This window comes from Phyllostomus discolor, chromosome 11, assembly GCF_004126475.2.
Source record: "Phyllostomus discolor isolate MPI-MPIP mPhyDis1 chromosome 11, mPhyDis1.pri.v3, whole genome shotgun sequence".
Taxonomy (NCBI): Eukaryota; Metazoa; Chordata; class Mammalia; order Chiroptera; family Phyllostomidae; genus Phyllostomus; species Phyllostomus discolor.
Genome location: NC_040913.2, coordinates 63,857,718 through 63,885,437, shown reverse-complemented (window position 1 = coordinate 63,885,437; position 27,720 = coordinate 63,857,718). Strand labels below are relative to the sequence as shown.

Below are 27,720 nucleotides of genomic sequence, written 5' to 3'. Positions count from 1 at the left end.
TACCCTAAACATTTGTGGTTGACCAGGGTAAATAATATGATTGTTAACACAATTCTTCTAAAGAAAAACTATCTCTGCTTTGCATTAATTACCTTTCATTTGATATTTCTCCATAAGTTTCTCTAAATCATAATGCATGTCATAAAACAGGCATAATATTAATGGCACACATTTCCTGTATTCTTTTGTCATCATTAATGAAATAAAACACACAGCTAATTATTTTACTTTTAAACAGCAGGTATAAATATTGGGTAAAACTGAATGTCTTATTATTTGTAGGAGATTTTGTTAAAGAAAACTTGGGAGAGGGCCTTGTTACATGCTTACCTGACCTGGCTGTTTGCAACAAAGCTACAGGAGGTTCCACCCCACTTCCCCTGTGTTAGGCTGCACAGGGCACTTTTCAGCAGTTCCACTGTTGCACACTTCCTCTTCTTTCTCTGGAAAATTGATTTTTGAGTTCACATGACAGCTGTTTCCCAAGGCACAAAGAGAGAAATGCAGGTATAACTTTACCTTTGTTACTGTATTAAAGGGTCACGTGCTTACCTGTATATCAAGTAGAATGGGCCTTAATGGATTTAGTTCAAGTCAAAGATTTTTTAAAAATCTGTTGCAGTTCTTCTGTTTGCTTTTCTTTGGTTTTCCCATTTAAGGAGTTGAAAAATCAATAGAGCTGAGGGTGGCAGGATGGAATTATAACTCATCCACCCTCCCTTGCTATATGCAGATGTAATATGGCCTCTGTATTTGCTCTGCAATTTCCTATTGTTAATCATCGATTCCTTGTTTATGCACTTCCCCCTTCCATCTGACTGCGATCCACATCTTTGTAAGCTGTCTGTTGTCTTATATCTGAGTTGATTTAAGTGAATAATAAGAAAATCAATTGATGTCTAATATTGTCCCAAGATGAACTGTGGATTAATGTCTGGTTGGAATGGTCCATGGTCAGGCTATAGGATATCTTCCATCCTGTGGTTTGTGTAAATGTGTGAGTCCTTCATGGCGAGATGATGCTTGGGTTGTTTGAATAAATTACTCTGAACCTGTTATTCTTTCCACAATGAGGACACATGCAATTTTTTGTTTGTTTGTTTTTCTGCTCCGTGGTTACAGAAGTGGCCTATTTACAGAGACATTTACTGCTCCACATGCTGGCCCTTTCCTTGCTTTTGTTTATGTTTTTACTCCATCTTTTTCAATGTATTCTAGTCTGGTACAAACTAATGTGTTTGTCCACTAGCTTTTTCTTTGTAACATTATTTCAAGATGTGTCCCTGTATCCCTGTCTTTCTTTTCTCTGCTCATATTGTTTCTAATTTCCCTACCAGAACTTTCCATGGTGTCTAAGAGAGGCCCGGTTTTCTCTTGTTGTCCTAATTTTATTACCAATTGTTTCCCTTTTTGTGCTGAAAGCTGAAGGCATTGAAATGAATGTTATAGTGATGTCTTTACTCATAAAGTCATTTCTTTTCTCAGATTTTATGTCTACGTCTTGAGAATCTTTATTCCAAAGAAAGATTGATTTGTTGGGTACTTAATTTAGATCTACCTTCTCCTGCCATTTAGGAAATCATACATTATGGCCAGACCCTGGACCTAACACCAAGCAGTAAGGAGGTCTTAATGGGATGAGTCTAAATGACATATAGGGTGGGAAAAACATTGAAAAGTCGCTAAACCCCTTTGGTCATTTCTACTTATTCAAAAGTATGTATGATTCTGTGCTTGTCATCAGTGACCACTGTAGTCATTTTCTTCCTTTCCCCAATGCATAATTACTATGTTTGTACATAATGTGTACCAAGCACTATTCTAAGCTGACGGTTGTATCATAGACTATATCAGATAAACTCCTACTGTCATGATGCCATTTCAAAGGATGGAAATAAAGTCACAGGATGAAAAGGTAAATGATTAAACCAAAAATTTCAGATAGTGTTAAGTGTTGTTTTAAAAAAATAAACAGTGAAGTAATAGAAACTAAAAACTGCCACCAAGAGTAGCTTAGAATGGGAGACCCACAAAATATTCTCAATGGGCGGGGCTTTAACAAGAGAACCAAGAGATAAGTCAGTTCCAGTCATGGGAGGAAGTAGAGAAAACACATTTCAGACCAAGGAAACCATGAAAGCAGATGTCCTAAGGATGAGGGAGCTTTGGTATGTTTGAGGAACAGGTATGTTTGAGGCTAAATAGGAAGAATGTAAGGGGTAAGACCAGAGAGAGACAGGGGCCAGGTCATTTGGAGGTAGGCTGTGGCAAAAAACTCGAATGGGCATTTAAGTGGGTATGTTTTCCATGGTATTTACAAGCTATGGTACACTAAAAAACACTGCAGCTGGGATGTGCAAAACAGAAGAAATGCAATTAAAAATTAAGCAAGGCCAGTTAGGATATCCCCTATGCACTACAAGGGTAAAATAATAAAGACTTTGTGGTGAATATAGAAGAGAGAGGAATAAGGGAACTTATTCGGTATGCACTTGGGATATAGAGTTATTATGACTTGCTAAACAATTGGTTGAAGGAAGTGAGAGAAGATGATAAATTATTAGTGCATTCTGAGAACTGATTGGAAAAAAATTAGGAGTTTTGTGTTGTCATGTTAAATTTTGAAGCCTATCAGATTTCTAAGTAGAGATGTCAAATGGAAAGTTGGCTGTTTAGTTCATAAGCTTGGAGTTCAAGACAGAAGTCAAAGACATATAAATTTGAAAGTTATTGCTACATAGATGATGTTTAAAGTTATAGGGAAGGGTTGGATAATCTAGAAAAAAACATAGTGAAAAAACACCATTTACACTCAACATTTAGAGGTTGAGCAAAAAAGACTGCAACATAGAAAAACATAACAGTTGGTGTCATGGAAGCTGAGAGAAATCATGTTTTAAGAGGTAAAGCATATTCATATATGCTGACTGCTGCTGAGAAACCAGGAGAGAAGAAAAGGGAGATGAAACCTCTGGGTCTGGCAGCACCACCACCAGTGTTTACCAGGGAAAGAATGACTTCTAGGAAGAGGCCAGAAGCCTCGATAGGAGAGGGTTCAGAGCAGAATGAGACATGAAGAAGTGGAGAGAGTAGTTCCATATTCTTTCAGGAAGCCTTATGGTCTAGGGGATCAAAGAAATGGGTTTTTTATTGGATGACAATAGGAAATAAAAAGGTTTTTTGTTTTTTAATATAAGACCAGAACACATTTTTATGCAGATAAAAATAACCCAGTAAAGAGAAAATGATGCTGTAAAAGAGAGATGATAACTGCATTAGCAGGAGAGGTAATGGCGGATAGAAGAAATGGATGGTGGGCCTTTGATAGGATAAAAAAGACACTTGATCTTTTGAAATCAGGGACATTGGAAAAAGCAGAGATGGGAAAATTCCTAGGGATTAAGTTGGCAGAGTCAATGGCAATAATTTGAGGGATTTCCTCTCCATTTCTGTCTATTTTCTTAATGAAGTATGAAGCAAGATTGACAAATGAAACATTTAGGACAATGTAGTACAGTGGAGGCTCAATGTAGACTATTTTGATCAGACTGTGACTTGTATATCTTAAGATGACTTTATGCCTGTACTACAGGACTGGTTGGACAAGGCACCCTATGCGCTATGCTTACACCATGAGAGTCCCTAGCAGTCACTGAGTTATTTGTGCTTTTCTTAGATGTTCATAAGCTCACTAAACAATGTTCTACCCTCTTGGCCCAGTCTACATTTCCAATATTTTCCCACATTTCTCCACTACACCATATCTTTCTTACTGTTCACCACCCTTCTCTTGAGTCTTACCCTTTTGGGACCCCTAGTTCCCATTGTTTTTCTAGTTGGAATATTCATATACAACTCTATGAGGGAAATGCACCATTTTTTTTTCATTCAGTTCAAATCACATCTTCCAGGTGATACCTCCTTGACAACACCCTCTTTCCCTCCAATTTGAAATTAATGAGTTCTATCTCTGGATGCCCACAGAACTTTCATTCATTCACTTATTCATTCATTCACCCATTCATTCATTCAGCAAGATTTATGAGTCATCTGTAATGTATTATGCCAGGGAGGGTCCAGCAATACAGTGATGAGCAAATATTGATGGTCCTTGTTTTCATGCAGCTAAAAATCTAGAAAAAGGCTACAGTAGAGAAGGTACTCTTTAAAGAAAGTAACTTTATCCCTTTCATCCTCTTATTTTCAGCTATATACTGACCATTCATTGCCAACTAAATTTTTTTCAGACTTCCTTGCAGGTAGGTGTAGCATGTGTATAACTTCTAGCCCATGGTTTGCAAATTGAAGGATCATGTACAATTTATGGGACATAGTCTTAAAGAGGGGGGCATGCCTCTTTTTTTCCTTCTATCTCCTTATTCTGCTTCTTGGAATGAATGTAGTTTTGACTTCTGGAAACTTGAGTAGGCATCATGGACAATATGGTTAAGTTTGATTAGAAGAAGATTCTAGAAGGACACTGAGTCCCTGGCACTTTCAGGGTTCTATTTGGGTCTGTTCAGGTCTGCACTTTTTAAATAAGGTACATACAATTTTGTTTTAAGCCACAAAAATTTCAAGTTGTCTGGCACACAGTTGTATCGAATTCAAATAAGGGCTAGCCCCCCACCCCAATGCAGGATGCTCTGAGAATGTAAAATATAATCTAGTCTGGTGACCTACAGTTTTTACAGGGTAGTAGATTTGGTGTTGAGATCAGAGGAAGATTTAGACTTTAATATAGCCATGGAAGGACAGAAGTCCATGTGTCCATGTGTGGGTGGAGGAGGACAGCATTATGAAGACTCTAAAACAGCAGAGAGTGTACACCTGCAAGGATCCAAAGACTGTGGCTTTAGTAAGGTCAGAGAGGAAATGAGTGGTTCAGCATGAGCCTGGGGAGGTAGGCAGAGGTCAGATTACCCATCACATTGTAGGCTATGATGAAAATTTGGGTCTTTATTTGAAAAAGAAATGGGAAGCAATTTGAGTTTTCTGCAAGTATCTCAGTGATCAGATATGGGCTTTTCAAATACTGTGCTTGTTGCTGTAGACAGAGCCTACTGGAGATGAACAAGAGTGGGCATACAAAAAGCATCTAGGAGGTTAGCATGGTGCTATTTGCTCCATAGAAGAGGTAGACATACCAGGAAAGAGTGCAGCTGTTCAGTAGAATATGGAGGGTCAGGGAGAGGGTGGGGTTTCTGGCTTCATCTGGATTTCCCTTAGATGGGAATAACTCCTGTATTTTTTGAATCTGAAAACATAATTTACCCCCTTTACTACATTACAGACTTCATGTCTTATACATCTTCATGTCTTCTCTCCCACCCAGCAGAGTGCCTGCTCCCAGTAGGTCCTCGATACATATTTATTGATTTAGTTAATGAATGGATGAATAAACAATGGTTGAATAATTCTCCCCCCCTTTCAAATCCAATGATACTAGCAGAACTTCCTAGAAAAACTCCCTTGAGATTTGTTTATTTGCTGACTTCATTGATATTTGCAGCTAAGGCAGCATAATATGGAAGGGTAGGTTTGATTTTGCAAATTCATTTGCCTATGAAAACAGCCTATCTTATGGAGCTATGGGTATGAGCAACCAGAATGGTGCAATCTATGTTCTCTGGCAAATATAGTTTCTGAAGGAAAATAATACAACTTTAACCCACTTGCTCTTTTGCAATCATGTAGCAATAACTGTAGGAGGCTAGTGGCTTTTTCTCCTTTGCAATAATATAGGTTTGAGTTACAAGTTTTGAGTAACAAATGATTTTACTACATCTGGTTAATTGTTATGGGTGGTTTATCAATTGCCTCAGTGCTCTTTACAAGCATCAGAAAATGAATAGAGAAACAGAAAACCAACTCCATCCCATATTCTGGGAATTGATAGTGACTAAGAGAATCAAATGTTCTGTGCTTAGCGATATCATTCCTGAGCAGTGCTCTCATTTCAGGATGAAACATTCCACGGTGGTTAGGAAGCCCAGGGCAACACAGGGCCACATTCAGAAAAGCACCCAGCTCCAATGTCAGTGAGGCTGTATGACAAATAGGAACAAGAATGCTCACAGACCACCATACAGGGGCTACTGAAAACAATGCTCTTTAAAGGAATTCATAGTTCACTTCCTAACTTAAGAGCCCATTCAGCATTTTTGAATAAATGTGTTTCTTACCACCACATTTGTAAAGGAGTGAGAGAAGTCAGTAAACCCACTAAAAGTCTTCTGTAACCACAAAAAGGTGCACAAGTCATAAAACTTTCAAGGTAGCAAGTTAAAGACTAGGAGGAATTTGAAGATATATACCAGGTGGCCTCCTGAGCTAGTATGGAGGAATGGTGACTTTTCCAGCAGGTCCCCATGTGCTCCTCTTACACATCATTGTTGATTGCCCATCACAAATCAATTTGTTTACAAACTTTCTGGATTATGGTAAAATATACAATTTGAAAAGAAAATGCATGAATGTGTGCATGCTGTCTATCTCTCTCACACACTTTCTTTCACACACACACACACACACACACACACTCACACTCCCAATAAATAAATTGTGGAAGTCACAGCTCTCTTAACTGTTAGGCTCCCAGTTATTTATCATAATCAGCAAGTTTAAATAACTCAAACTTTTATTATCAAATAATTAAGTCATCCAATAAAACTAGTACCAACTATTTCTGAAAAATAGGTTTTAGGTCAATTTGAAAACTAGTTTATGAGTTTTGTCTCTGAATGAGTGCACAGCTCTTCACCTCATTTTGTGAATGTCAGAATTAACTCACTGCCATTTCATAATGAACTATGACTGCACACACAGTTTCCCTCCTTTCTGTTAGTGGTTTTTTCCAATTATGAATGCATTATACACTCACTGCAGAAAATTTAGAAAGTGAATAAGGATATAAAGAATACAGTTACCTGATATCCTATTTTAAAGACTTTGTCCCATATTCTGGATTTTTTTCAAATGTCCAGATATAGGTTAGCTGAGATGATAGTGAGCATTGATTGCACACCATATGACAGGCACTGTGGGACATACTGTCCTGGCATCAACTGATTTCTTTATTCAATTCAGCATGAATTTTGCATTTTCTATTTTGGCTTTTTAACATTTTACTGCATGTTTTTTTCATATCATTAAAAAATCCTTAGTAAACATATTTTTAGTGTCTGTGCATTTTATACCATGAATGTACCTTAGGTTTACATAACTCAAACAATTAGAGGCTTCATATTTTTATTAATGTAAGGAATATAAATATTTTACTTACTATAATTGTATTACAAATTTTATTATGTCAATGAAGGTATACCAGTTACATCTTTGATATAACTCCTCATATGTGTTTCTGATTTTGGAGCTTAGATAGGTTTCTAGAAGTGCTAGGTGGAAGACTTGGAACATTTTGTGTATGTAATATTTTTTAAAGGGGAATTTCCATAATGAAAGATATTTTACTTTCGTTAGCTTTGCCTTGTTGCAATGCAAATTAAGGGCTGAAAATCAGTTAATTGATTATACATCTCCCCAAATAGATAAGCCGAGTGAATGAAGTTCTTCATTAATTGAGTATTTGCCTCTAATCTTGTTTTGGTTTTATTCAAATTCCTTATGGAACATGAGAAAGATCACAAATAGTGCTGATCTTCTGACTATCTTCAATGGCTGAGATACATGAATACTGTGAGTCAAGTCTTCCCGTTCAGTAGCAGTTTGGATGGTGCCAGTGGAGGAAGGAGGTTAGTTGGTAGGTCCCTGCAGAGAGGGAGCCATCCATGGGGAGAGTCCCAGAATGGGATGTCTGTGAGCCAAAACTGGGTGTGTCTAGTGCCCAATAACGCTCTGCTTTCACTCACTATTCAAGAGGGCAATTTTTCCAGGTCCATTTCCATCAGAGAAAAAAATGCCTATAACTTCATTTGGTCAGTGCCCAGAGAGTCTCTCTCTGACTCATGTAGAGAGAGCCAATTTGGGAGCTTCGTGGAAAACCTTGGCTTAGTAAATTACTAAGGTCATCATCTTCTTTCTCTTCCTTTCTTCCTTGAAAGTAAGGACTGCAGTGCTTAATATAAGAATGAGTAAACTTAGTATAGAGACAGTAATATTGAATAAGACTCAATTTGGGAAACTGAATGGCAGAAAATTAAATAGATCTTCATAAGGAAAAAAATCATTTGATCATTTTATTCTACTTTGTGCTTATAAAAAGGACCTAAGATAGTCAAGTAAAATTGAGAATATATTACTAAAACATGAATTAAGTATATGTATTGACAATGAAGAAGAAAATGGTTGAGTGATTTATAAAGAATGATAGGTTGTAAGTACTGGAATATTTCCTCTGACCTGATAATTAAGTGACAGGAGCAATATTAGCAAGATTTTAGATTTGGTCAAATATTTTGCATATTTTATGAAATATTCAAAGAATGCATAATAAAACCCAACTTGTTCTATGAGAAAAAATTTGGATTTGATTTTAGCAGCTTTATTGAAGTATGATTAATAATAAAAATACACATATTTAAAGTGTGCAATTTGCTAAGACTTGGCATATGAGCACACCCATAACCCACCACCACAGTTAAAGTGATGCATTCCTACATCCATCATGCCCCAAGTTTTCTCATGTTCCTTTGTAATCTCCTCCCACCCCATCCCCCTCAACCTTCTCCCCAAGCATCTACTTGTTCAGCTTTGTGTCACTATTGATTGGTTTTTAGAATGCTGTAAGAATAATGCCATAAGCAGCATTTCTTTAAATAGTAACAAATAGTGTTGATATTGACAAATTCATCATCTTGGTTGAGGAAGGAAAAATTCATGATTACATGGATGGTACTTTTTCATTTTCATCTTCCTGTCCCTGTCTTTCCTATTTTGTGGGGCCAGGAAAAAATGTGTAACGCAATGTGGATGAGATGTTCACGTACTCTCACTGCAGGCAATGCAGGTGCAAATTCCCCTGGCCAGAGTAAGTATTAGCAGCAGCAGCGACTTCAAAGATGGAACAATATTTATGTCTAGAAAATGGTACAATAATAAGACTAGATGTTATTAAATACCATGTATCTGGTAGTATGTTATATACTTAAAGTGCAATAGCTTAGTTTTTTCACTTGGTTTCCCTTAAAGCTCTCTACATAATTTTTCTTTCACTTTGTGGTTATTTCTCTTCATAATATACTTAATAATATCAATGTCATTAATACTTTTAGTAAACATCTAAAGACTATATTTATGGAGATAACAGTTATACCTAGAAAAGAAAAAAATAATAGCATTTTCATTTTTAGAAAATCCTTGTAACTTTATTAAACTCCAATTGATGTTAAAAAAAAAACAAAGAAAAAATTTGGGGGTGGGTGGGAATATGGCCCAGATAACATGAGTATGAAAAAGACAATGAGCCACATAAATAATATCAGTAAGTGGGTGAGAGCTCAGGTAAAGGGCAAGAGGGAATCTGTTAATGGGCAAGGGAAGAAATTAGAATATGCACAGAAGTGTAGGGTCAGATCGCACTAGGACTTGTGCTGTGTGCTAATTTCCACATAAACAATATCTTTTGAATCCAGAGATTGTAGAGGGTAGGTGGGCCACCTTAATAGCTCCATGGTTCTATGTGACCATAGGAATTCCATCAATTTACAGAAGCAAAGCCATAAATAACTTACCCTGAAAAGGGGTTTGTAAAGAGCATGACCAGGGTTCTGAGTAATTTAGTTTAGATTTGAGGTCTGTGGTCACCTGCATCAGGAAGATCATCCAATCCTCCTATATATCCATCATCAAACACCTCCTGGAGCTGAAGAATGTTATTTATTTGGATGACCTGTTCTACGTGGGGGGCTTTAAGACTTCCTGTGAGCCCACAACAGAATCTTTTGAAAGAGTTGACTTTACGAGGAGACGGACATGAAATGACTTTCATTCTCCTTTTGAGAACATGCATGGTGTTAGTAGCACAAAAACACTGCAGAAAAATAATCACAATGACTCACTTAAAAAGATGGATGGATAGAAAATAGACCAGGAGTAGGCAGTGTGCTTAGGAGGAAACACAAGTCAGTGCACAGATCTTAGTAGAAGTGAACCTGAAACTCTTAGATTTACTCTATGCAAATATCAGCCCCAAGGAAGTAATATCTAAGCATTATCAAATGCTTAGATCCTCTTACCTTTCCTCACTAATATTCAAATTGCTTGTCTTCGCCCCTGAGCTGTGCATTTCCAACTCTGACAGAGGACAGCTTTCATAGTCAGAGACCTGAACATGCCCCGAGGTCCTTGTCATACTGCTTGCTTGTTTGTGTGGTATCTCCAGGTGAATGTTTCTGTCTGGGTTTCCACCAATTAAGTCCTCAATTTTATAACTCGGAACTGTGTAGAAATGTGTAGCCTTACGTCACATCTTATTATTAGGGTAACTCTTCTGAGTTCCACTTCTCACTCATCATAGTTTTGTTTCCCTTCACTGTACTAGTCATTTCCCCTTCCATTCCATCTCTCCAATTCCCAATGTCCTCTTTAGAATGTAGTGTCTTGCATACACTGTTGCAGTATAGCCTGAGCCTCCTCACCTTCAGTGACCGTCTAGGTTAGAGACAGAGCAGTTCAGAGGCTGCACTTGTTGCCATTAGCCTATGTGGCACCTTGTTGCCAAGCCCCATCCTCTTTCTCTGATAGGTGCCAAACACAGATCCAGGCTTTCTTAGTTTGTCCTTGTACTCCACACTCATTCACTCAAGGGATGCTGTTGCAGTGTGTTCAGAACTTTTTTTTAAATTTTGACTCTGTCATTTTTTATTTGCTGTTCCTTGTACCATTGGTAGATTTGAAGAAATGTTTTCCATCTTTGCATCAAATCATTGATAAATAATGCCAAATAGAGCACAAACTGAAGACCGCATACTTCCCTCCATACTGACACTAATCCATCAATCAGTGACTTTGGGTGTGGTTATTTAACATGTGCTATTGTCTTCTCTTAGCCAAAGTTGAAGTCACCATTGGGTGGGAGCCACATCTTTCTTTCTCTCTTTTTTTTTCACTTCCAGTACTAAGCAGAGTGCCAAACTCATGCTACAAATAGATATTGATTGGATAAGATGCTTGTCAAAATATTTTATTTTAAAATTTTATCTAGTGTGCAAGGATATTACAAGAGACCCTGTTATAGCTAACTGAAGTCCATAAAAACATTTCTAGGAAGTACGAGTCTAGTAATCTTGCCAAGGAAAGTAATGATGTTTTTATAGCTCTTCTGGACCCTTACTAGGTCTTAGTTACCATTATTTTCCCTTTAAGTATTCTCAGACTGTTATTTTAATAACCCACTCTAGATTCTTTCTAAGAATTTACTTTCAATTCACCATCTATAGTTTACTTTAAGTAAATCCTTTTTTTTTTTTTTTATTGTGGTTATAAGTCACTTGTTTTTTTCACTCTTTCTTCTGCTCTGTGTTTTTCATAGATCACAAAGCTGTTTCATCGATCACATTTATAAAAGTTCTGTTACCCTTAGGGTTGTATTGAGGACACTCACAGGCTTTCTACTTGCTTTACCCACATTGGGTTTCTAGTCTCCCAACACTTACCCTAAGCTGATCTCCCATTTGTATTAGCACACCATTATTTTCAAGATTATTCTCATGATGAGAGAAAGAAATTAAAGAGAGGGAAAGAAGGGGAGGTAGGGAAGGAAGGAAGAAGGAAAAGGAAGGAAGAACTCCTTCCTTCCTCCCTTCATCTCGTCCGTCATCCTTCCCACCTCCCTCCCTCTCTTCCTCTTTCCCTCCCTCTCCCTCCCTCCCCCCCCCTCCCTCCCCCTCCCTCCCTCCACCTCCCCCCCCCCCTCCGTCTCTTTCTTCCTCTCTTTCCTTCTCTGCTTCTCTTTCGTTCTAGACGCTCCTTTTGTCTTACGCATTATCTCTGTCCCTTACACATAAATTTAATTGGATTTGCTCAAAGGCAGGTGGCTTTGGGGACTGAGGAGTGGAGTCCGTGTTATGAGCATTTGGGCTCAGAAGAAGGATATTATGTCACTATAGCTGATCTCCTTTACCAAGGGACAGGAATAGGTTTCAATTTACAGAGGAAACATTTAACAAAGACTGCATTCTTCTTGTGTGCATCAGCATACTTTAAAACCCACATGTATTTCTTACCACAGCCACCCAAGCATCTGGGATCCCACACAAACGTGCAGTGCCTTCTGGAGAGGAAGTTTGTATGAATATTTTAAAAACAACAACAACAAAAACAAAACTGACTGCCAGAGTCTGAATCTCAAAAATCTCAAAGTTCTTACGCATTTTTTTTCAGACTTTCTAAAACAATATGAACATTCTCCTTAGTAAGTCAATAAGAAAACTCACTCTTAGGAACAATAATGTTCTGTTTTTCTCAAGTTGGGAGACTGGAATAATGGAGAAAGTCTCTGCTCTTAATTTCTCTATCGAGATGAAATCTAAAAAGCATGTGGCTGGAGTCATCATTGGATAAACATAACCAGGGCTGTGGAACACACATGACCCTCCAATTTGCTGGGCACTCACACATTTTCCCTCATTCCCTGGAGAATTGCTAAAACCAGCAATTAGGAACAGTAAACACCAATAGTTTGCCTTGAGGGGAATTGGGGGTACAAGCTAAAATATCTAAGAGAGTTGAAATCTGTAATTAAACACAGCTTTAGTCTTAAATGTCCATAATCCTCTCTCTGTCATCAACTTTCTACAGTGACTTCTTTATGAATGTTTCTACCTCAGTTTACTTATTTAGCTTTCTTATGTAGAATATCTCTATAAATGACCTGAAAACTGATCTTCATTCACATATTGTTTTCCCAGTCTTTTTACTTGGAGTAAATACACATGTGAGTTTAACCTATTTTTCCTTGTGTTTAAAACAAAGGGTATCATGTTATTCATATATGTATGCACTTGTTTATCTTCAATCCTTAGTACCTCACCACCTCACCAATCTGAAGTGAGTGGTTAAGCAAAATGTGAAAACAAATTATTGTCACCCTTTGCTGTACCCTAAGTCCATGTACAACAAAAATAAAATGGAGTCATAATATTTTGGATAGTATGGTCTTTACTGAATAGCTAATTATGATTATATTTTGGACTAAGGGAGTTTGCTAAAATATTCTGCTGAAAAGTTGTGTAGTATAGTTCTTCTCATTGTTAGCAATAGTCATTTTCTAAAAAGTCACCATGAATACAGAACTATTCATGGATTCTATACTGAATCTTCACTTCCAGGAGAAATACATGGCTGGATTCTGTGAGCCTGTGGTTATATTTTTACCAATCAGTCAATTCATGCCTTTTTAAATATGTGCTCCTGTTTAAAGACCATTTATTAACATATGTTGTTGATTCATTAACATTGAACTCATGGCCAACAGCACTGTTGCTCATATCCTGGCTGAAGCTTATCTAACCCCGTATTTTCCTCCGCACACTACATTCTTTTTTGTGTTTGGCAACACTAGCCAGCACTGCAACGCTGCACTTGGGAGCCATTTTAAACAGCAAAATCACCAACGAAAAATCCCAAACACATGAAAAACATGGCACTAAATATCACAAAAACACCCTTGTTTACTATGTGAGAACTGAAACAGGAAGGCAGAGTGTCACCTTGTTGGACCTTAGCTGGGAACATGCACAGTGGGCAATTCAAATTCTTCACCACTCTGTGCATGTCTGTGAAGGACCAAGGAAGCACCACAAGTATTGATTTGGGGATTACAAGTAAATTTTAATGAGTAGGTGAATTTGTAAATCCAGAATCTGTGAATAATGGGGATCAACTATACTTCTGAAAGAATTATTTAAAGCATTTGTATTCTGTACTAATATATAATTTTGCCAATACTGACACTGTCACTTCTGAATATTCCCAGCTTAACATTCTCTTCTTAGAAAATCCTCTGGAATTAAAGAAAAAAATTCTCCCTGATTATTATTCTCTACACCCACCCTCTAATTTACTAAGGATTACCTTTTTGGTTGTTTGTTGTTAAGATGTAAATTCAGTGATGGGAAAGGAAGCTGTGGAAATGCTGTGTCCCCTCCCACATCCCCTCAGCTTACCCCAGATACAACTTGCAAATGTGCTCATGTCTTTCTTTGCCTTCTTGCCTGAGGACATTCTCCATCCAAAGGAATATACAGAACCACAGAGGGCAGACTAGGAAATAGAAAATTCTATTTTCTTAAGGAGAAAAATTCTAGGGTAGCCTGCACATCATCACTCAGAGGGTCTCAGCAGGACTGTGCTCTGTTGGCAACACTCACCTGAGCTATTGACTGTTCTACCTTTCCTGTCTCAACACCCTACTCTGGCTCGCCTCTCACATTAACTACTTTTATTCAAATCTTCGACTCAAGTTCTGCTTTTATGGTAACTCACACTAAGGTAGAAATATTTTTCCTGGGAACCCTGGTGGAATAATTTGCATTTCTGCAGAATTGTTTGACCATAGAAACCACTTAGGCCTACTGGAATGGAGTTCTATAGGATGCCACCTGGGTTCTGCCACTGCCTAGTTTCCTGGTTCCCTGTGGGCATCCTAAAGTTTCTGTAACATATTATTGCAAACTAGGTCACTTAAAATAACAGAAATAGTGTCTTTCACTGTTTGGGAGGGCCGGAAAATCTGAAATCTAGGTGTCAGTCAGCAGGGCAATGCTCTCTCTGAGGATCTAAGGGAAAAACCTGTTCCAGACCTTTCTCTTAGTGTCCAGTGTTGTCAGTAATCTCTGCCATTCCTTGGCTTGTAGGTGCATCCCTCTAATCTTTGTCTCCACCACTAATTAGGTTCGTGTGTGGACTACGTATTTATTTTCTTTTCTTATAAGGACACTGATTGCTGGATTAAGGCCTACCCTATTAACTCATGCTAACTGCATTATATCTACAAAAGCCTCATTTCTAAATAAAGATACTTACACGGAGATTAGGACTTGAACATATCATTTGGAGGGCACAATTTAACTCAAAAAAGGGCTTGATATCCCTTGACCACAAAATGCAAGCATTTCATGAAGAAGATGATCTCTGAGGTCCCTTGTAGCTCTATCCCTCTATAATTTAGACTACAAAGATGAGTGTTACTTTTGTTTCTATTGTTCTTTTCTCTTTACTCTCTTACTTTGCCATTACCATCATGGTGTAAATCCACAATATAAATGATTCATCTAGAAAGAAACATGCATATCGCTGCATATTAAAACAGAGAAAATAAAGCATAATTCAAATTCATATCTCTTAAAATAATTATATTCTCAACCCTAAGCATTTTACTTTCTAATTGAACCTAAGATACTTATTTAACATTTGCAAAATATTTTGGAATCACTGGGTGAAAGGAACAATTATTAATGATATGAATTTCTTCAAGGACCATTGTGTTGCTAAGGATATGTTACTCAGGTTCAATCAAATCAAAAATTAATGCCAGGATTTTACTTGCCCAAAACTGGATGTGAGTTTGCAAAATTCAGGGTAACTTTCAGACTGACTGATTTTTCTTCCAGCATATGTGTATGAATACAGTTGAGAGTTTTTTATTTTTTTCTAAGCTATAAGGTATTCTATACAACTATCGTGCTGTTGGCTAGAAATGAAAACAACAGGTATAAGTCATATCAGTAACCCTGAGGAGCAAAACTTTAGAAAGACTGCTCTCCTTGAAGGTTGTTTTTCTTCTGATTGTTTATTCTGTAAAATTTTTCCTTTTTTTTTTGAATGTTCTGTTTATGCTACAGCAGCCAATGGAAATGAAAGCAAATTACCCTTGGAAGGAGGTACACAAGTTGTTTACAGCACTGTGCAACTGAGCTCCAGGCACATCCGCTGAAAGGCAAGAAGAGGCCTGGCTGCCAAGGTGCTGATGGGAGCAGAGCTGGGCCCACTGAGCCCAGCCCCAGCAAAGTCTGTTGGGCTTTAGTGACAGGAAGTCACATGTGGTGTCATTTTCAGCTGCTGAGAGAGACAGATGCACCCAGATCAATATCACTGTCCAGTATCAAAGACTTATTGTTATCTCACCTGGCGTTTTTAACCAAGGAGAACAACACAGCTCTTTTATTCCATTGAAACCAGCAGGAGCCTCCAGGGTCTTTCGCCTTCTCCTAGTCAAAGGGGTGAATAAAGACTTAGCAGGTGATGGGGACTCTTATTTTTTGGAAACCTCCTTTAACTAAAATATATTACTCATTTTGATCTAATTATACTGCTTGTTAGCATCGGTGTAGACAGTCTATAAATGAACCAATGATGGCAATAACCCTTCTGACCTTTCTTGATTTTAAAGGAGTGTGAAATGTTTTTTATTTGTTTTATGCACTATTGAATCCCACCTGTAGCATTTGTGTGCAGCTTCAAAATGTTCATGAACTGTTTTCTCAGAATGGACCATATCACTACTTTCAATGTTGGGAAGAAGAAGAATGAAAAACAATACTCTTTCTTTCAGAAGCTACCCCAAACAAAGCCAGGTAGAGAACTGAGGTAATATACTCTGAAATAAAAAGAGAGATTGGTTTTGCTTTTCTTGTTGCATCAACAGGATATCTGGTCTAGTTTTCCTCTTCACATTGCTGGTGAACATGCAGTTAGATGATTCTGACAGGATTCTTTTCCATGGCTTTTGCATTCTTCACCAGGCACATCTACCATCAGACCACGTGGTATTTAGTTGGCACATGCAATAGGAATAAAATGTTAGTAGAGATTTTCATGATCCCTCCAATGTCATTTTCTACAGGTATTTCTGCAGGTGGTATGGAAAGAGGTTAGATTGCCACATCCCTAGAAAGTGGGAAATTAGAAAAAGTTTGTATACACCTTTAAGGCTGGAGATTACACGACACCAGGGCAGAAACAGTGGGGGGCATCTGCAAAGGCCAAGGTTACTGTTTCTTCTGCTGCCCACACTGTAAACCAAAAAGCTGTGGCCATAATGCATCTAGATTCAGAGAGTAGACAGCTAGCTGGCACCCAAATAAAAAACAAACATACTTTTTTATGCAACTGGAAACTTTTCAGTCACTCACATTATGTTCCTTAATATGTATCTTTTCATTACCTACCAACACTGTTGTTTGGTGAGAACAGTTTCAGAAGGGTGAAACTCTGCAGGAAACGTTCTGAGACTGAGACTCTGTGTGCTTTGATAATGGCTCTCACTGCCTTTCTCCTGGTATCATCACAGAGCACAGAATCCTCATTATCATAAAGTTTCCATTTTCTTGCTGGAAGGATTTTTGGTAAGAGAAAACAAGCCAACAGTTTATTTAATAAGTAATAAAAATACATTCTTTGGGACTGACATTCTTCAAGACTTCCAAGCTGAACTGGAGAATGGGTGGACATCCAGCACCTGCCACTAATGACCCAAAAGCATAAGGCTCCAGTGAACAGATATGCCCCAGACATACATTTGGGTGCTCATTAAAATATTTTAAATTCCCCAAATCTGAAGTTTAATTGTTTACATATTCTTGTGTCACATTGTCTGCCCAGTGATTTCTCCTTCAGCGAGCCTTTAAATGTTAATTGATTAGATAATGTGTTCTTGCTGTACCTTTAAGTCCAATTCACAATTGCATCTGGCATATGGTTCCAAAGGAATCTGTCCCGAGACACAACTAAAATGCACAGAGCAGCACAGAGGAGACCTTCCCACGTGGCCCTGCTCCCCGCAGTGCATTCCTTCTAGCACAGAGGGAGCACTGTCTGCAAAGGAAAAGTGCCAAATGGGCCACTAATCTCAGGAGAGACTTTACAAAAGGAGAAAACATGTTTTTCATCTTTCATAATTAGCCTTTGTAAATATGTACGGAGTTGTTTTATTTTGCTTGAAAAAATATGCTGTTAATAGGTTTATTTACTTATTCATGAAACAAACATAAATTGAGTGGATGAGGGCTGGAGATCACTCAGGAGGCTGAGAGCCTGAGGTGAGGAAGCACACTCTGCCTGCCACACTCAGAGGCTCTGAGAAAGACAGCTGAAGGGTCACCTCAATAGTTTTATTTTGACAGAGCTGATATAATTAGATGTACAGGTGATGGATGCCCAGATCACCCCTGCAGGATAGGGGACTCATTTCTGTTTTTGCTGGGAGTCCCTCAGATGGAGGGAGCTGCTTGCCCAGATTTTAGCCTTTTCCCATGTAGCCTCTTGTCTTATTCCAATCTGGCTGCTATAAAAAATATGTGATAGACAGGATGTTTAAACAACAAAATTTATTTCTCATTCTTCCGGAGACTGAGAGTCTGAGGTCTGGGTGCCAGCACGGTAGGGTTCTCATAGGGACCCTCCTTTTGGTTTCAGACTGCTGACTTCCTGCTCTGTCCTCACGTGGCAGAAAAAGAATGGGGGAGGACTCCACCTTTATGACCAAAGCCCCAGCTCCTAATACCATCACACTTAGGATTTCAACATATGGATTTGGGGGACACAAGCATTCAGCCTATTGCATCTCTGTCCAGGACTGATCAATGCAAGCATATAAAAACTCAGCCCCTTGTCTTAATTTCCAATAATTATCAGGGATCATCCCAGTTCCAAAACATCCTGTAAGATCAGTGAACTGTTGGTTGCAGCTGCATTGCAGTTCAACTTCTGGACAATCCTGCTTCCTGATTCCCTAGTGGGTGCCATTCCCAACTAGTTTCCCCAGTGTACTTTCTGTACACAAATATGTGTATGAAAATCAGCTTCCTAGGGCTTGACCTATAAGAGTCAGAGTCAAGGCCAGCCCAAAAAAGCAGTGGGATAGCTGGTAGATGTATCACTCATAGTACACAGAGAACAGAGAGCCTCTTGCATGTAGTAGGGCTATACCTATGAAAACCTCTACAGCAGGTAATCTAGCCTGGGGTTATTTTAGATGGGAGTTCACAGGCAGATGCATTGTCTTAGGTGTTTTAGAGGTTCCTGGGACTAGTAATTCTAAGAACTATGTAACCCAGTGTTTTTTTGCTGAGGGCTATTGGTGTATGAGAGCAGTGGTTCGATCAAGGGTGTATTTTGCTCCTGAGAGGGCACTTGACAATATAAGGAGACTTTTTGGTTGTCACAGCTGAGGGAGGAGAGTTGCTACTGGCTGACATTTGGTGGGAGGAGTCCAGGTATGCTGCTAAACGCCCTACAGTACAAAGAATAATCAGGCCTCAAATGTCAATAGTGCCAAAACCGAGAAGCCCTGCATTAGAGAAAGACAATTAAAGGCTAAGAGTGATTAATTTAAGGCAAATGTGGAAGTCAGACAGCCTCTCTTAAGGACTGAATATTTGTGGTCCCATCCTCCCTGCTCCCCCTCTCCAAATTAGAGAGTCCAAGAGAGTGGATCCATGATGGAATTAATGCCTTTGTGAGAAAAGAAAGAGACACTAGAGCTCTCTTTCTGCCAGATGGGGATGTAGGAAGAAGGTGAACATCGATAAGGCAGGAAGAGGGTTCTTCTCACTAGGAACTGAATCTGCCAACATCTTGGTTTTTTACTTCTAGCCTACAACACTATGAAAAATAAATGTTTGCTGTTTAAACCACCCAGTCTATAGTATTTTGTTATAGCAGTCTGAGCTCACTAAGCCTTTTTGGCAAAATATAAAGAGATTATCCTCCTCTTTAGCTGGAGGGGAGAAGCAGCTGAAATGGAGAATCAGACAGCATTTTGTTGTTATCAGGGTTGTGGGCCCTTGAAAATTCTGAATTTTCAATTCCAATACATCTGCTATACCATGCTTAGGACTCTGATTTCAAAACAGTAGGATCCTGAAAATTAGGTCAGTGAACTTGAAAATCTTGAATCCCTAGACACCCATTAAGCTTTCTGCACTTGCAGAAATGACCCATGTATCCCTGTTAGAGGCTGACACTCTTGTTTTGCTTGAAGACTGTTCAGTGTTCTCTGCCTTGCAGACATGTCCACCAAGTACACTCAGAATCTGCCCTTACTTTTCCTCCAAATCATAGCACAGCCCAGCTCAGGAAGGGCAGCATATGCTAAGGGATGGAGCTACACAGTCTGGCCGATATTTTCAACAGAAGCCAGGAGATGATATATGTGGATGGATTCTAAGGGTGATATGTCATGGTGTGGACAGCACACTGAACAGGGGAAGGGAAAATCTACTGATATGTACATGTCTATAGTACAAGATTTAATACCCTACCAAGGACCATGGGAAAAAGTGCTAAGTCTTTGAGTGCTCTTGGATGCTTGGCAAAAGTGATAGGTGGCACTAAGCCAACTTAAAATGCTAGAAGTTCCATGGCAGATGAAGGGAGTAGGGTCAGAGAATTGGTTATACTGTTTGGGAACCAAGCATCAGAAATAGTGGTGGCCAATTTACCACTGTCCCCAGGGACCCCCTGGAAATTTTGTGTTCTGTACCTTCAAGCTCCCTCCATGAGTCTGAACACCTTGGACCTCAGAGGGTGCATTTCCACTTGAAGAGGGTCTCATCCAGTTTTAATCCATGACTACTGCCCAGTCCTGCCCAGTGGGCCACCATGTCAGGATGCCAGGGAAAAGGAATTGCTGTCCTGGTGTAGGTAACTGGCCCTGGTTTTCTGTTAAAAACACAGTAGAGATTTATACATAGTGTATGTAGGAGCACAAAGAAGAGTGGGGTTACTCCAGCCTGGGCTCTCTTTGACCCTATGAAGCAACACATGTGTGACATCACTAAGTCATTAAAAAAAAAGCAGGTCTTTAGTTTTTTTAAATGCCCCAGTACAGACCTGGCATAGGAATGGAGGCACTGATTGCACCAGTCCCCCCTTACCCAGGGTCTCAATTTCCACTGTTTTGGTTACCCATAGAAAACCCAAGTCCAGAAATATTAAATGGAAAATTCCAGAAATAAACAATTCATAAGTGTTCAATTTTGTGCTGTGCTGAGTAAGTAGCGTGATGAAATCTTACACCTTCCCGGCAGGCCCTGGGACGTGAATGATTCCTCTGTCCTGTATCTATCTCCACCCTATATACACCCCCTGCCCTTTAGTCACTCAGTAGCCATCTAGGTCATCAGATTAACTGCCAAGGTACTGAGGTACTGCAGTGTTCAAGTATCCCTCATTTAACTAAATAATGGCACCCATTTGAAAGAGTGGGGATGCTGGCAGTTTGAATATGCCAAAGGGCAGCTGTAAAATGCATCCTTTAAGTGAAAAGGTATGTACATAGAGGGAAAAAGTATATATAGGGTTTGGTATTACCCATGGTTTCAGGTATCATGGGTGGGGGGGCTTGGAATGTATTCCCCATGGATAAGGGGGAGCTACTGAATATGTGAAGTGAAAAATACTACAGATAAGCAAACATCTGAGAAAATATTTAAATTTATGTGTTGAATAAATAAAAATACACAATGAAGGACTATTTTTAGCACTTGTCAAGTGGCAAAATTTTTAAAGCTATAATATTCAATACAGATAGGAGTTCTCTGAAGTAGGCTTTTCATCCACTCAGGGGAGTATGATTGGTACATTTTAAGGAGCAATTAAGTAAAAATATCCTTTTTTATTCAAAAATTACTTTTCTGGGAATGCATTCTAAGGTAGTACATCTAATTATGAAAGAAAAAAGCTTGATGAAGAAATAGTTTAACAGAGTGGTTTATAACATGAAAAAGAAACATAATAGAGAATCTAATAAAACCACATTCATTTATCTGTTCAATAGAATACTGAGTTGGTTGCTTAATGATTATGGAAGCTTTATAATAATCTGGAAATATGGGTAGAATAATATTGACATAATATGGTAAATGCTTTAAATGCAATATCAAATCTGAACAGTAATACAGTGTACAGAAAATAATTAAAAGTATATAAAATATTTGCTCAAAATGGGAAATGTATCAAAATAGATACTTTTTTCTGTAGTGAGATACTTTTTTCTGTGATGCTAGAATGTTGGAAATATTTTATATGCAGACAGTTTAATATTGTCCTGCACATAAATGACCCAATAGAACACTGTTTCTAGAATATTTTTCTCATAAAATATGAGTATAAATAATAAGCATACTACCCCTTGCCTTATATATAATTTATACAGTTATGTTCCCTGCACAAAGATGGTACTTTGGTAGCTGATATCAAGCCCAAAGTGGGAGTCTGATTCTATTTCCACCTGCCTAGTTCTGGGAGGGGATTTTCTAAAGGACTTTGCAAAGGAATTCCACAGATAGAGTAATTTGACCCTTAGAGGACTTTAGAGTCAGACAGATCAGCTTCTTCTGGACATGGGACTTCAGTAATTTACTTTCTGTAAGGTGGGGATGTGTACACGAATTTGCATATGATAGAGGTTAGGCTTTCCAGGTGATTTTCTCTGTCTCTTCTCCCCCAGCTCCCTAAATGAAGATGCTGCTTTCCTGGATCAGCTCTTGTGAAGGAGCCACAGGGTACAAACCCTGGGGGCAGGTACTGGGAAGCTGGTGGTGTGGGCGTCACAGGTGCTGTGACTCATGAAAGCAGGGACAGGAAGACAAAATGGGAAAGAACAGGATGCTATGATGTGGACACTATGTATCTGCTGGCTGCCTTGGAGAGAGAGTAATGAAGATAATTACATTTAGCGAGCACAGACTACTCTGGAGCACCTTTGGGGACATAGTAACAGGACATTGAGTCATGGTGATAGATGCCTGGCAGAGAGTAGGTGTTCCACATGTGTGACATCCCTTCTCCATTCCCTTTCCTCTGAGATGGAAAGTAAACACTGGTGGGCTATCATGAGCTGGGAGATTGAGAACCACTGTGAAATGATGCAGTTTCACTTGCCTGTTTCCAATTATGCTGAGAGGTAATTTTTTTTTGGGGGGGGAGAAAGGGATGGGAGAAATGGTGGGGTGAGGATGCTAAAGAGAGATGGAAATTGCAAATAACAGTCTCAGGAACTGGGAAAAGCTGCTGATCAAGGTCACAAAAAGGTGGGGTGGCAATAAGCTGAATTCTGAGTCCAGTGAGTGACTCTGCTCCTTCCCTCTCATGTTTCTGGATTGTACTTGTTTTGAGGGGCACGGGGGTAACACAACAGGGAACACTATGTTGGTTTGTGTCTGTGCAGTGCACTTGTGTCTGTTTCTCTTTAATTGCACAGGGGGTTTCTTCTTAGATGACAAAGGGGTTCCTGAGCAGCCTCTGACATGCAGGAGAAGAGTGGAGAGCAGAGCCAGATGGGCAGGACCAGGTACTGTTCACACTCAGGATGCCAACTGGAGGCAGAAAGACCATGGGAAAGTGAGATCTTTTCCTCTGGGTTTGGAGAGAGCAGGAAGCCTCAGGAAGTCCTTTAATGGGCTGGCACTTGAGGTATTTCAAGAGCTCTTGTCCTGGGTTCAGGTGCCTAAAAGAGATTGCCTGATAAGGTGGCATAGCCAGTCCCCTGTTCAGATCCCCTGCATGAGGGTCCAAAATCAACAAGCTGCAGAAATAACAAATGGGAGCTCATCAGAAGGACTGCAAAGCTGGAACCAACAGAGGTAGCTCTGCCTCCCCCATGCATTGTGGGGAGAAGGCCATCAGCTTTGCGTGAATCCCTCCCCTCAGCCAACTCCAATTTCGGAATTCTGAGACTGGTGACCCACATGCTTTGAATGGATTTTTCTATTTTTGTCACTCTCTCTGCTCCCACTGACAGTTTCTAGCATTCTCTACTCTTTTTACATCTCTTGCTGCTTGGATGAAGACAAAAAGCATAAGATACTGGGTCCCGGCTATTCAAAATCAGAGGAATCAGAACAAGAAAGAAACAACATATTTTTGTGGTGTGTTATCTTTTCTTTGCCAGCCTATGCCACTTGGGTATGTCACAGGTGGGGGATACTTATTTACTATAAATTAGCATTCTGGTGACTTATTATTTCAGTGATCTTTAAAAAATTAGCCTGCCTCTTGCCCTAAAGCATCATCTATAGAGGTTTTGCATGCAGGGCAAATAAATATACAAGGACACACAGGCACGTGCACACACACACACACACACACACACACACACAGACATCCCATGGGGGCTTTTCTGTCATGACAGAAACTTAACATATGCTAAAGTTCATTTAAAGAGGAATGTTAACAGTTTAGTGTAGATGGAAGGAATAGAGAACTGAGACATTATCTGATAAATTTAATCAAGGTGGATAATGAGACAAGCTCATTTTTCAGTAGGACCAGTGCTTGTTTGGCTGGAATATCCAAAGCATTACATCAGGGCTCCACTTCCTTCAGCTGATGCAGCAACCCCTGGGTCAGAAGAGCCAGGGCCAGAGGGAATCACAACGTCATTTTGGTGGCCCAAGGGAGCTGCTTTGCATTAGAAGCCATCTAGAAATTAAATGATCAAGGAGACAAAACCAGAATCAGAAGGATTCCACCTATAATTTGTCAATTCCTTCCCTACCCTCAATACCTAGCATGTTATCTGGCCAAAAATATGTGCTGAAAATATGTTTCTCCAGTGATTGAATAAGTGAACACATTTCTTTGTATGTTATCTTTTTCTTATTTAGTCCTGTTTGTGTGTTATAGACACAAATATCTGCATAAGGTTTTCTTTTTTCAATTCATCTTTATGTCACTGGGGGTATGGCCAGGAAGACCCTACTATAGTTATATATCTCTTCATCTGGGGTTCTCTTAACATTAAATGTTATTTAATATGTACAGAGTTTAAGATGCTAAAGCTATGTATGATTACACAAGTTAGCAGGTCATGAAAAAGGCCCATTGAAGACCAACTCCTGAGAGATTTATCCCTCTCAGTTCTGGCAATGAAACTGCATAATGAGCAGGAGGTCCACACCAGGGTTCTAAAGAATGGGTCTATAAGGTTTGAACAGGGTAAGGACCAGTCAGAGCATTAAAGAGATTGTCCCAAAATTCCAAAGCTTTGGTTACTGGCTAATAAGTAGAAGCACCATGTTAGTTTATTGGGGCTGTTATAACAAAGTCTCACAGACTAAGTAGCTTAAACAACAGCAATTGATTGCCTCCCAGTTCAAGATTGATGGCCAGAAGTCAGAGATCAAGGTGTCACAGGGTTGGTTCCTTTTGAGTCTGAGAGGGAGAATCTCTTCCTACTGGCTTCTGGTGGTTTTACTGGTGATCTTTAGCATTCCTTGGTTTATACATTCATCCCTCTCATCTCCACCTCCATTGTCAAAGGGTGATCTCCCTGGGTATGCCTCTGGAACCAAATTTCCCCCTTTTATAAAGATACTTGTCATTTTGGGTAGGGCCCATCCTAATGCCTTCATCTTGTTTTTTACATAAAGACTATCTACATATATAATCTCTTTCTGAGGTTTGGTGAGTTAGGACTTCAACACGTCTTTTTTGGGGATGACAATTTTACCTATTACAGGTACCAATAAAAACTGCTCTGCCAACTTATGCTTTGCCCTAATGACATGTTCTGTGTCACTTGTTTATTGTGTAGGGGCTTCTAAGGCTCCTGGGTAAAGCTTTCTGTGTAATCAGAAAGAGCTTAAAAACAGCATTAAAATGGAATATTTATCCTGATCTCTCATAACCCTACTTTCGGGGGGGGGGGGCATTCATTGTCATGCTAACTAGTTTTATCAGCATATAGTTGTTGGCAATAAAAGGTTTTGTACATAATTAGTTTGCCTGCAAAAAGAACCTTGGCAGATATTAAATATTTAATAATTCAAAATAACTACCTATCATACTTGACCACAAAATATACAATCAATCTTGGATTCAGAGTGTACTAATGATATAAAGATTCATGAAGCAAACATGACTGTCCCTTTTAATCTTACCTGGAGCAAATGACCTCTGATCCTTTGCAGGTCAGTGGCATTGAATATCCTGGTCCCCCTAAGCAGCTTCTCCATAATAGCTGCCTCAGAGCCTGCTACGTGCAGCCTGTCCACACACAAAATGACATGAGAAATGGAACTAGTGCTCTTTCAGCCAGATGGCAGGTGTGTGTGCTGTGTGTAGAAACCTTATCATGATTTTCAGTTTCACTCAGGGCTCTTGAGACTGAGGCAATGTGTTCTGCCAAAAGTGCAATTTCTTCGAAATAATTTTTTAAAAAGTACTTTGTGCACTTTCAACTATGACACAAATGGAACTATTGTGCTATTATTATTGCCATCATCATTATGATTAGTTCTTCCAACACTACTAGTGTTGCCTTCTGTGTGCATGTGTAACCCTGTCCCCAGGCCTGAACTGGCAGACAGCTGTGTAGGCAACATTTTCATTATTAGTCCCAGAGATGCTTGCCCCCTGAATTCATGCCTCTGTCATCCCTTCCTTTCCCAGAATGTGGCTGCACTTAGTCAAATCTAATGAACAGTGTGTACAGCAGGTGTTCTGCTTACCAATTCTGAGGTCAGGGAAAGGGTATAACTCTATTGCTGCCTTTCTCTCCACTGTCTCTTTCTCTTTTTTTCTCTTCTCAAGTGTTTGCTCTGATGGTTAGAAAGACCCACAGGACAAGGGGCAAGGGCAGCCTGTGGCCAACTGGAAGTGAGGAACTAAGGCCCTTAATCCCACAACCTGGAAAATGAATTTTCCATCTTACCATGTGAGTAAGCCTAAAAGAGAACCTTCACAGTAGAGTTTATTACTACAGATCTGCATGACATCCTGATTGCAGCCTTGGAGAGAACCTGAGACAGATGATCTAACTAAGGCCTGCCCAGGTTCCTGATTGATGGGAATCTTAAGTAATAAATGCTGTTTAAGTTGTGTTAGGGACTGAATTGTGCTCCCCCATAATTCATATATTGAAGCCCTGAGGCCTAATGTGACTATATTTGGAGATGGGTACTTTAACGAGATAATTAAGGTAGAAATGAGGTAATAAGGGTGGAACTCTAATCTTATAGGACCAGTGTGCTTGCCAGAAGAGTCACACAGAATGTGCACATGGAGAAATACCACATAAGAACACAGTGAGAAGGTGGCACACCAAGGAGAGAGGCCTCAGAAAAAGTAAACCTGCCAATGCCTTAATCTTGAACTTCTAGTCTTCAAAACTGTGAGATAATAAATTCTGTTGTTCAAGCACCCAGTCTGTGGCAATTTGTTATGATAACCCCCAACAGACTAATACAAGCTGCAAAGTTTGGGAGTAATTTGTTATGCAGGAATAAATAACTAATACAATAGTTAATAGACTTTGGATTCTAAGTCCCTCTGGGCTGGGAACAAGATAGAACAAGACAAAATTTCTGGCCTTAAAAATTTCACAGTCTACAAAGGAAGACCAACAAGTAAGATAAAGTAAAACAGCTTATAAGCAACAAAACAATCATGTCACTGGAGATAATGCTAAAGTGTAATTGGAGATGTGGGTAGTGGGCACTTCACTCTCTCATGGAGGTTGGGTGGGAAGAAATAAGTTTTACCTCTCTAAAGAATTGTGGCTGAAGAGGCACAGAAGGGTGAGTAGAATTTCTGCAAGCTAAGCAGGGCAGTGAGTACAGTTTATGAATAAGGAATTGCTTTGTGAAGACATGGACATGAGACAATATCACACTTCTTCCCTGCTTGCTCTGTGCTAATTCCCTCAGCATTACACAGGCTTTGCCTTATTTGATTCTCAGAATGGACCACTGAAGTTGGTTCTGTGATTATCTCTACTTTGTAGTTGAATACATGGAGGCTGAAAGAAGTTTTATC

General features: G+C 39.2%; 1 long non-coding RNA gene across 1 annotated transcript; it reads right to left on the bottom strand.

Annotated features, from left to right (window-relative positions):
- Positions 1 to 24,170: 24,170 nt before the first annotated feature.
- On the bottom strand, positions 24,171 to 26,038 carry LOC118497398. The gene is made up of 2 exons (XR_004899921.1): positions 25,845 to 26,038; positions 24,171 to 24,384 (listed from the first exon to the last, which is right to left on the bottom strand). It is a non-coding gene; the product is annotated as an uncharacterized LOC118497398 (long non-coding RNA).
- Between the last annotated feature and the right edge of the window lie 1,682 nt (positions 26,039 to 27,720).